Source organism: Phocoena phocoena, chromosome 17, assembly GCF_963924675.1.
Source record: "Phocoena phocoena chromosome 17, mPhoPho1.1, whole genome shotgun sequence".
In the NCBI taxonomy this organism is placed as follows: domain Eukaryota; kingdom Metazoa; phylum Chordata; class Mammalia; order Artiodactyla; family Phocoenidae; genus Phocoena; species Phocoena phocoena.
In genome coordinates this window covers 16893992-16905498 of record NC_089235.1, presented here as the reverse complement: position 1 = coordinate 16905498, position 11507 = coordinate 16893992, and the positions used below count along the sequence as shown (strand labels likewise).

The following is an 11507-nucleotide window of genomic DNA, read 5'->3' as shown; positions in this document are numbered from 1 at the left end:
TCTGAAAGGCATTATAGCAAGAAGAAGGGCAGCATTGCAGGGGCCCCTAACCGGCAAATAATGATGAAAGCATTAAGGACAAGCAAAGCTCAGCCTCACTGGACAAGCTGCTCACCCTTCAGCTGGGGAGACCGACTTTTCTTTCCATTTAACTAAACTTAGGTACGATGGAATGAATAGCATTTCATAAAGTTGGGGCTACAGAGAACTGCCCTGTTTATTTTAGAAATCGAATCACGGTCAACTTCATGTTTATTTCAGATGTTACTAGGTAATCAACAGGCAACAAACAGCAGAATAGATCTGGCAGTGCCATAAGGTAGCAGTTGCCGCATGCTACATAGGAGGAAAAGGTGCTACATTATAGTGGAGAGAAATCACAATGTGTGCAGCTGCTATCACAGGGTTTTGGAAGAAATATGTAAATAGAGCAATGGAGCATAAACATAACGAGGAAATGGGCAGGTCTAAACCCTGTAGAACTTAAACACAGCTTGTTTAGAAAACAGAGATGGTCCCTTGTAACTGCAGCTCTCGGACGTGCAAACGGCTTATGTCTGATTCCAGTCCGTGGTAGCAAGACCCCTCTTTACCTTGAATAAACAGGAAATTACAACCAAAGAACGCACGGTAAGACAGAGTAATGCGATCTGTATCACTCTGCACACTAGATTGCCCTGCTCCTGGATTTATATATAAACACTTCAGAGCTTTCAATGGTAAAAGGCTAGATCTGTTTATCTCTGCATTGTGTACTTGGGAATTAAGAGAAAATTAAGGAAAAAACCTACTGCAACAGTAAAAGTCCCTAGTGTAATGTTTAGAGTATAAAATTCCTTTCCTTAGAAAATGTGGTGAACTATGTTGCAGGAACTTTTAAAATAGTTCATAGAACAGAATGTTCTTCCACAGATGAAAAATTAAGTGCACCCTGTCCTTCCCCGTACCTATCTATGGCTTGGTAATGTGTCAAGCAAGCCAATTGAAAGTTAGGGGGAGAAGCTTCTCTAAGGCCCTCCATGCCTGGATTTTATCAGAGATTCACTTTTTGTCCCTCATGAGGAATTTGCCTTGATTCACAAGTGGGCTCATCAAATGCCTGCCCTGCACCGCACCTCTCTGCCGAGCCTTTGTTCTGGAAGCTGTAGCCCTCCTCATTCGAGAACGCCTGGGGCACTGTCCTTCAGAGGCAAAAGCTAGAAGTGATGTCAAAGAGATCCTGAGATTGGCTCAGGGCTGAGCAGACAGGAAGTGACCAGGGCAGCACAAGCACCCTGGGATTCTGATTCTAGCTCAATGTTGTGTCTGTTCCTCCTGAAAATGCTCGTGGTCCCAGATGTCTGTACAGCCGGGCTCACAGACCCTCATCAGTCTGCTGGGTTCTCTCCAGTCAATTGAAACCTATTTGCATGTGGAAACCAAGCCTAAGGACAGTTGACCTAAAGGAAAGAATGAAAGACACTCTACATGTACTCAGTTTTCTGGAAGCCTCAGAGAGCTGGCCCAAGTTCTCCCAAATGTACCCTTCAAAGCAGCTGAATCTCACTTTAGCATATAGTCTTTGAATACCTTGTACAAAGAAAATATGTTGCTTGTTATAGAAGCACAAACAGCATTAAGACCAACTAAAGTATATTTTTAGAAAACCCAAAGTCGTCCTATGTTTGCATTTAGCTTTTCCATTGACTATCAGTGTAACTTCAGGCTGTTTCACCTTTATGTGACTCAGTTACTTCTTCTGTGAGAGGGATAAAAAATAGCCCCTTCATTACTGGAATGCTGAGTCCCACCCTTTGGGGTTCCAGCAGTTGGGGATGTGGCCCAGGAACCTGCATTTTTAGAAAAGCTCCTTACATGACTCTGATGAACAGCTAGACATAGGAACCACTGGTTGTAATAATTCCAAGAAAATAAAACTACTGTCTCAGGAAAATAAAAGACATTTATTTATTTTTTGGCCGCACTGTGAGACATGTGGGATTATTAGTTCCCCGACCAGGGATCGAACCCGTGCCCCCCTGCAGTGGAAGCATGGAGTCTTAACCACTGGACTGCCAGGGAAGTCCAAAAGACATTTATATTTGATGTTAACCTAAACCAGGCATTAACCTGGGAGAATGCTATTCTAGTTCAAGAAATATTTAAATTCAGCATGTATAATTTTATAGACAAATTAAGAGGGGAAAGAAGAGCAGCCAGCTCTTTGGTTGCTGGCAGGATTTTCTCAGCTAATTTGTATAGAGTACTTAGAACAGTGCTGGGTATATAGTAAACGCTCAAAAGATGTTAGCAATTATTTTCAGTATTGAGTAGAAATGTTATTGTTTAGTGCAGAAAAACTGTAAGTAATCTTTTTTTTTTTTTTTTTTTTTGAGGTATGCGGGCCTCTCACTGTTGTGGCCTCTCCCGTTGCGGAGCACAGGCTCTGGATGCGCAGGCTCAGCAGCCATGGCTCACGGGCCCAGCCGCTCCGCGGCATGTAGGATCTTCCTGGACCGGGGCACGAACCCGCATCCCTTGCATCGGCAGGCGGACTCTCAACCACTGTGCCACCAGGGAAGCCCGTAAGTAATCTTTAAAGAGATGAGTAACCAGCTCTTTAAGTGAGCAAAGTGTCTTTTAGAAATTACATATAAATATCCATGCACATTAAAACTTTATCCAACATGTTAGCTTCTTACATTTTCCCACCAAGCAGTTTTGGATAGCTCTCTTCTTACTCTCACTTCACGTTTTCCGTTTTAAAACTGATATTGATAATCTTTTTAGCCTTCTGAAAGACACATACCAAAAATTACCTGGAAAAGGCATAATGTTCTCATTCAAAGAAACTGGAGCTGGAAACATTCTTTAGTCCATCACCGGGACAAATGTTAAAGAGTATTTTGAAATGCATACCAACTAAACATATACATCTATAATAAAATTCCAGAAACTTTTCCTGCCTTGTATGTGTTTATAGTACAAGATGTATCTGAAACAGACGTGATGGTTTGAAGGTGTAAGATGTTTGGGTTTGGTCGATTCATTTCCATGAGTTTCTGAAGTTCCTTATCCTTCCTTCACGAGCCTCTTGCACCTTGCAGACATCAGCCCACTTGTTCCTTGTTCTTGGGACAGGGTGACACTTCTTAACAGATACAAAATGACTAAGTAACTTTTAGTAACGTCAATTGTGTGCTGGGTCATTAATGCAAGACCACTTTGTGACCCTGCTCAATTCTTTTAACCCTTTCTTCTCTCCAAGGTGTCCCTTAGTTAGAGCACCAGCCACTATTAAAACATGATCATAAATCATGGTTATTTGTCCACTGACCCTTCTTACGATACCACAGGAAAAAAAGAAAAGAAAAGAAAAGAAAAAAAAGAAGCTCAGGCCTCACTTAGACAGCGTCTCTGCTCTTGATGAATCTTTATGGAACCTTATCTTATATTTTTAACAGCAAAGCTCGGGCTCTGTTTTACTGAAGCTGTTTATATATCTAATCAGAGTGGATCAGGAAATGTGGTTGACAGCACAGGGCTGCCTGAGAAACCTACTTGCTGGCCAGCATTAAGGCCACTTTTCAGCTTGAAGGCGTGATCAATGGAGTGTGTCTGAGGCTCTGTTTAGATTAAGGGAAATAACGCACTGGTGGCCACATTCATCCCAAGCAAATCATTTTCCCTCACACGGGCTGCAGTGAAAAGCTTTCCAATAAAGCGCTGGCAGGATTAAACACAACCAGCTCCTCACGCGCCCCTCCTGTGGTGGTTGGCTGCAGGCTGGGAGGAGCCCGGGCTCTAGCCTGACTGCAAGAGAGAGCAGTTGCAAGAGAGAGCGTTGCAAGAGAGAGCAGCTCACACTCTGCCCTACCGCTACCTAGCTGGGTGCCCTATGGCCAACGATTGGATCTGTCTGAGGCTTTGTTTCATCACCTGCGAAATGGAGATGTATGAGTCAGGGTTCTCCAGACAACTCTCTCGCTCTATCTAGATCTACAAATATATCATATACATATATATGTATGTATATACATACATACATGTATATATACCCCTGACTGGGGCAAGGGAGGAGGTACAGACTAGCTGAGGCACAGAACGACACCTCGTCTTCAGTCTTCCTTCACCTTGAGTCCTGGGTCAAGGCAAAACTGGAAGAGAGCAGTGTTCTCCAGAGGATTGCCCACTGGCTCCAGCGGGAAACTGAGTCGGGGGCAAAAGCTTCTGACCCTGGGGCTACAGACGAGAAATGGAACTGAAGAAGAGCGGGGGGAAAAAAACTACAATCCCCAAAAGACCATAAAGCGTCCACCTTACTCATGCGTAGACCCCGCCCAATTCAGTGGTTGCCCGGCAGCTCTTTTCGCGCATGCGCTCTCCGACCAGTCTGCTTCCAACCCCTTTTGTTCCCCGGCCGGGGTTGGTACCCGGACCTCCTGTGACCTTCATCTCGGGTTGTGATGTTGCCCTTCTCTTCGCTCTGGGCGACTCGGCCTCTGCAGAGATGTGGTCACCTGGTCAGGATGGCCATAAGGTGCCAGCACAGCGAGGCGGCCCAGACCCAGACTGGAGAAGCAACCAAGGGCTGGTCAGGCCAGGAGAGTCTATCAGACAGTGACCCTGAGATATGGGAGCTGCTACGGAGAGAGAAGGACAGGCAGTGTCGCGGCCTGGAAGCTCACTGCTCCAGAGAACCGCAGCCAAGCTGCGCGGGAGGCCCTGGGGTCCTGTCTGAACAGCAAGTACTCGGAAGGTTATCCTGGCAAGAGGTACTATGGAGGAGCAGAGGCAGTGGATGAAATCGAGCTGCTGTGTCAGCGCCGGGCCTTGGAGGCCTTTGACCTGGATCCTGCTCAGTGGGGAGTCAATGTCCAGCCCTACTCGGGGTCCCCAGCCAGCCTGGCTGCCTACACAGCCCTTCTGCAGCCTCATGACCAAATCATGGGGGGATCCCGTGCCCGATGGGGGCCATCTCACCCATGGTTACATGTCTGATGTCAGGCGGATCTCAGCTACATCCATCTTCTTCAAGTCTATGTCCTATAAGCTGCATCCCAAAACCAGCCTCACTGACTATGACCAGCCGGCACTCGCTGCTCGGCTCTTCCGACCTTAGACTCATCAGAGCTGGTACCGGTGCCTGTGCCCGCCTCATCGACTATGCCCGCATGAGAGAGGTGTGTGATGAGGTCAAGGCGCACCTGCTGGCGGACGTGGCCCACATCAGTGGCCTGGTGGCTGCCAAGGTGATCCCCTCACCTTTCAAGCATGTGGATGTTGTCACCACTACCACTCACAAGACCCTTCGAGGGGCCAGGTCAGGACTCCTCTTCTGCTGGAAGGGGGTGCGGGCTGTGGACCCCAAGACTGGCCAGGATATCCTTCCACGTTTGAGGACCGAATCAACTTTGCTGTGTTCCCATCCCTGCAGGGGGGCCTCCAGAACCATGCCATTGCTGCAGTGTCTGTGGCTCTAAAGCAGGCCTGCACCCGTTCCGGGAGCACTCCCTGCAGGTTCTGAAGAACGCTGGGGCCATGGCTGATGCCCTGCTAGAGCGAGGCTACTCGCTGGTGTCTGGTGGCACTGACAAGCACCTAGTGCTGGTAGCCCTGCGGCCCAAGGGCCTGGATGGAGCTCGAGCTGAACGGGTGTTGTAACTCGTATCCATCACCCCCAGCAAGAACACCTGTCCTGGAGATCGAAGTGCCACCACACCTGGGGGCCTGCGGCTGGGTGCCCCAGCCTTGACTTCTAGATAGTTCCGTGAAGAGGACTTCTGGAAAGTTGTGGGCTTTACAGATGAAGGTGTCAAATCGGCTTGGAGGTAAAGAGCAAGACCGCCAAAATCCAGGATTTCAAATCCTTCCCGCTCAAAGGCCCAGAAACAAGTCATTGGCTGGCTGACCTCAGGCAATGGGTGGAGCAGTTTGCCAGGGCCTTCCCCATGCCTGTGCACCGAAGGCACCTAAGAAATGAAGCCCACAGACTGACGTTTATTCCTCTTCCCCCTACCTGGATAAGTTGGGTGTTGGGGGTAACTGCCTTATCTTCCAATTTTTTGCTGGGGGAGTTGAAGGCCGCCCACTTAGGGGCAAAGGCAGGTGTAGTTCCCCTTCCCAGAATTTGTAGCTGAGAAAGTTGCTTCTTGTCACAACACTTAAAAGGAAGAGGCTTGAGGCTTTCTGCCCTAATCTCTCTCATTGTCTCAGTGTTATAGACTCCCTGCCCTCTCCTGGGGAGGGGGGAGTTCCCCTTGTGAGCCAGAGGAAGGAGTGGGTAGGCACCCTTCTTTCATTTTTATCTAATAAAATGCTAACCTGCAAAAAAAACCTAAAAAACAAACAAAAAATGTATATACATATACACATACACATATATGTATATATTTGTAGATCTAGATAGATACATACATATATACACACATACATATAATGTAATAGATACACATACACATATAATGTCTACCCACTTATTTATATGGAGATTTATTTTAAGGAATTGGTGCATTTGGTTTGGGGGCTGGTGAGTGTGACGTCTGCAGGGCAGCCCTGGGGGCTGGAGACCCAGGCAAGGGCTGACGTTGCAGCTTGAATCTAAAAGCCGTCTGGAGGCAGAATTCCCTCTTCCTCAAGGGAATTCAGTTGTATTCTCTTAAGGCCTTCAGCTGATTAGAAGAGCTCACTCACATTATAGAAGGTAAACTGTGTTACTCAAAGTCTTTGGATATAAATGTTAATCTCATCTAAAACATACCTTCGTAGCAGCATCTAGACTGGTGTTTGGCCAAAAACTGGGTGTCACGGGTACCACGGTCAAGCTGGTTGACGCATAAAATTAACCATCACAGGGGATCGTAATAATACTTTGTTCAGAGGGGCTTGGGGAAAGTTAAGTGTTAATGCCTAAAAAACACTTTGCAATGGACTCTGCGTCACAAAATTTTAAGGCAAATTTGACTCATGCTTTAAGACTAAGTTTTAAAACATTCAAGAAATGTGTGTTACCTTCGGGTAGAATTCAGCACGACCAAGTGACAGCGTCTGCTTCAGACTCCTTTTCAGCCACATGGATGAGCCTCCAGCAATAAGCTTCAGAGTCCCTGGAAATTGAGAGGTGACACATTTGTAGCAAAGACATGTTTATAGGCTCATCGAATTTTTAAAATCTTACCTTCTGCTCTTGAAAAACAATAAAGAACCTTTGTGGTACAGTCAGTCAGCTTTTCGTGGGTGTCTTTATACCTTGTGGCCCCAATAATTTGGAACGTGGAGTAGTAAGTTAAGGGTTCATTTAACACTGTCTTACCCAGTGCTTGCCTTAGAGTTGGAAAAGGAGACTTATAAGAATGTGGCTTCCATGTGCATCTTCCTCTCTGTGGTATGAAATATGGCCTCAAAGAAAACATCGCTGTTTCCATTTCAAGGTCCTTTTGGGAGCGGAGAAACTGGGCAGTTACTGGTGGAATGCTACCTTTCCAAGATTTATGAGGAGTCGTGGAGGGCTCAGTAAACTCGGAAGGTAGCTTTTGTATCTTGCAGCACTCAAGACTGATTTAATTTCATGTCAGTCCTGGAACGGTAACCACTATATGAACTGCAGGTTTACAAATTGCTTCTTGGAGCAGCTGACCTTGCAGGTGCCGGGAGTCAAACGGAGCAGAAAAGTAGAGGAAGCTGGCAGATTGAGAATCTTGGTACACCGAGTGAGCATCCATTTCACCAAAACTGGAGTTCTCATCTGCCCCCCATTTTCACCCCCAAACCCCTTCTTTCCCTTGAGTTTGTCTCCTGCCTAAAATACTCATTTTTTTTCCCCCCATAAGATGTCAGATGGGCTAGTGAGGGAGAAACTGGATTATGCGACCATGGTAAACGGGGTCTTCTGAATTTTCAAAGATCATTTCATGAAAATTCTCCTCCTGAGCTACTCAGAATAAGTAATATAAAGCCTAATTTACATCTCCTCTCACAGTAGAATCCCTGACAGGGATGTTAAAACAAACTGATGTCACTAAGTAAAGCTGATATTCAGAAGCACTGGATTCTTACAGGAGCTAAAAATATGGTTTGGAGTCATGGCATTGATTAAGTCAGGCCTTAAAATCAGCAAGCAACACACAACGCTATTTGAAGAAAAGCACACATATCAGGATAAATCTCCCAACAATTTTCAGTCCCACTGCAGTGGAGCGTTGTTTATGTGGGTGGTGGCAGCCTCTTTTCCCTTTTGTCACTTGGAATTATGCTGGACCGAGCATTTGTGGACTGTGGGGGGGGCAGCCTCACCTTGGCGACAGGATGGTCACAGTAGTTTGTGAGGTATTTCCATGCTCTCAGAATGCATATCTGCAGTTAATTCTAAAAGAAAAAAAAAAAAGAATACATTTCTTATAGAAGACATGTAATCTAAAATGCAGCTGTGTCAGTGACCCAGACAAGAAGTCATCCCTGCTCTCAGGAAGCTTAGTTTAGTGGGTGGGAGGCTGTAGTTAAAAATAAGTTATACAGGGCTTCCCTGGTGGTGCAGTGGTTAAGAATCCACCTGCCAGTGCAGGGGACATGGGTTCAAGCCCTGGTCCGGGAAGATCCCACATGCCGCAGAGCAGCTAAGCCCGTGTGCCACAACTACTGAAGCCTGCGCACCTAGAGCCCATGCTCTGCAACAAGAGAAGCCACTGCAATGAGAAACCCACGCACCGCAACAAAGAGAAGCCCCCGCTCGCCGCAACTAGAGAAAGCTGAAGCGCAGCAACGAAGACCCAACGCAGTCAAAAATAAATAAATAAAATAAATTTATTTTTTTAAAAAACTGTTGGGCTTCCCTGGTGGCGCAGTGGTTGAGAGTCCGCCTGCCGATGCAGGGGACACAGGTTCGTGCCCCGGTCCGGGAAGATCCCACATGGCGTGGAGCGTCTGGGCCCGTGAGCCATGGCCGCTGAGCCTGCGTGTCCGGAGCCTGTGCTCCGCAATGGGAGAGGTCACAACAGTGAGAGGCCCGCGTACCGCAAAAAAAACCAAAACTGTTGTACTACAATATGCTATGTGCTGTAAAAGATATGCTGTTGTAGCCCAGAAGAGTCAGTCAGGGAAGGCTTCAAGGAGGTGGTGGCATTTGAGACGAATATTGACCGGTGAGTAGTTTCTGTTTTTTGGCTTTTTGTTTTTTTGGCTAAGCAGAGTTAGAGCCAGGGACTTCCCTGGCGGTCCAGTGGTTAAGAGTCCGCGCTTCCACTGCCGGGAGCACGGGATCGATCCCTAGTAGGGGAACTAAGATCCCCCATGTCGTGCCGCGTGGCCAAATAAAATAAAATAAAATAGAGCCAGGAAGAAAAAGTCACAGAGTAGTGAAAGGGCCAGAAATGTTCCAGGAAAGGTGAGAACTTAATGTGTCTGAAGCAAAAGACATGTGATCAGTGACTCAGGAGATGAAAGAGAGAGAGCTTCGGAACAGCCTTGTAACAGCCTAAAAGTGAAAATGTGGTCCTCGGAGAGTTCAGGAAACAGCTGTAAGAAGGAGAAGGACAGAATATGAGGGGCATTTGTGATCAGTGGAGTGTGGAGGCTGTGTGTGTGAGAGAGGGCTAATGATACACAAATTTCTAGCTAGGAAGTCTAGTCGGGAGGTCACCCTGCCGAACTAAGTCATTGCTAAAGTAATGGGAAAGATCTGCAAGAGCAGACGCCAGTTGCTGTGGCAACTTGAATGGGAGACAGATGGGCGGTGGGAGGGTGGAAAGCTTTCCCTGAGACCGTTTAAAATCTCCTTTCAAATTAACGACAAGTGTGCCAGTTCAAGAAGTCACTCCAACAACATGGAAAAGAATTTGTGTCAAACTCCACAAGCTGAGTTAATTTTGAAAGAGACCCTTGATAATAGTTACACACTATTTTCCATATTCAATTACATAATTTGCATTTAAAGTACACAATACGTTTCAATCTTTGACCCAAAGTAAGCTCATCTTCAAATAAACTTTAAAATATGCAATTTCATTTTAGTCTTATGAAGACTTCTTTTATCTGACAAGGACCTAAGAAAAGACTAATCTGTTCAAAGTTAAAAATAGCACAGAACATTCATCTAAGAAATTCTTTACAGGAGGTACTACAATTTTTTTCTGGAATACTTTCCCTTTATCAGAGCTAATGGATCATATATGCAGTAAATTACTTCTTTCAAAGTGAAATTCCATCTAGATCAAGTTACACTCATTCTGTGTGTGCACGTGTCTACCTGTGCAAACACCCAGCCATTTCCACAGCCATTACCTGATATATCGTCAGCATCATAAACCTTATTGTCACTAATTTTACACAGCAAGAGGCAAATTTCATACAAAGTAACTTTCATCTGTCTTTTCTTTTTTGTTATATTTTAGTAATATTTCTATTTTAAGAATCTCATTTTCAAAGTGGGGAGAAAAGCAATAGTACTACATAGAACCACAAATAAACCAAATCTAACTTAATGTGGTTGATATGAACTAACTTAAATGCCTTTATTTGTGTGAACTATACAACAAATAATCCCATTTAAGGATAGTATTTAGAAAAATATACCAGTGAAAATAACCAAATGAAAATATTTGCATGTATTGGCACTTAAAAAATCAACCTGAACATTATAAAAATTAGGAAATTCCTTATAATAATACTGAGAAAAAGAAATCTCTCCTATTGTAAGTGCAATTGTAAGTTTAAGACATTTAATCATACTGTATTTTAAGTAGTCATTAATAAAATTAATGTTGCTAAGGTGGTTCCTAAATAGCAAGGATAGGATCAATATTTAAGTATAACCTGCTAAGTTAAAGTCAGAACATTTGGACAGTTGAAAACAGGTTCGAAATATTCCCCGATTTCCAGTTATACATTGTTCTTACCTATGCATAATACATTGAAAGGGAAAGTATAACACTGGCAAAATTCCAGTCTAACAAATGATGTAGGTTGGAAACTCAGTTTTGATGTTTTAGGAAGTCAGTATGTCTAAACAAAAGTTAAATTTCATTATTTTAGGTGTTACTTAGGTGATCTTCTTGTAAATGAAAAGGAAGAAGAATAGAGTGCCCGGTGTAGAATGCAAATCAAATAGAAAATTTTCATATACCCATCAGATGTTTTGGAATTCTACTCACAGAATCTAGGGTTAAATACAGAAAATAAGACAATAATAATTCCAGAAAATATATTTGGAAAGGATCTGAATCATTTTGCATCGAAGCCTTCCAGAAAAAGAGCTTTCATAGTTTTTTGGTAACAAGTTAGACATTAACGTTCTTGCAATCATGTTTTTTGGATTTATTGAACAATTTCTGATAATATACTTTCCCCAAAATATGTTATTTTTAAGGTCTGAAGGTTAACTTTGAAAATATATTAATGTACTAATAAAGAATAAAAACTTATTATCTTAATTCTGTAAATGTCATAACAAATCACTAATCAAATATTTTTTAAAGTGTCACTTTTTTTTAATTCAAACAGAAAGTCACAAAAACTATAATCATCCTCATCAGTTC

General features: G+C 44.2%; 1 pseudogene; it reads left to right on the top strand.

Moving 5' to 3' along the window:
• The first annotated feature begins 4445 nt into the window (after positions 1–4445).
• Positions 4446–6119, top strand: LOC136136869 (serine hydroxymethyltransferase, mitochondrial pseudogene; annotated as a pseudogene).
• The last annotated feature ends 5388 nt before the right edge of the window (positions 6120–11507 follow it).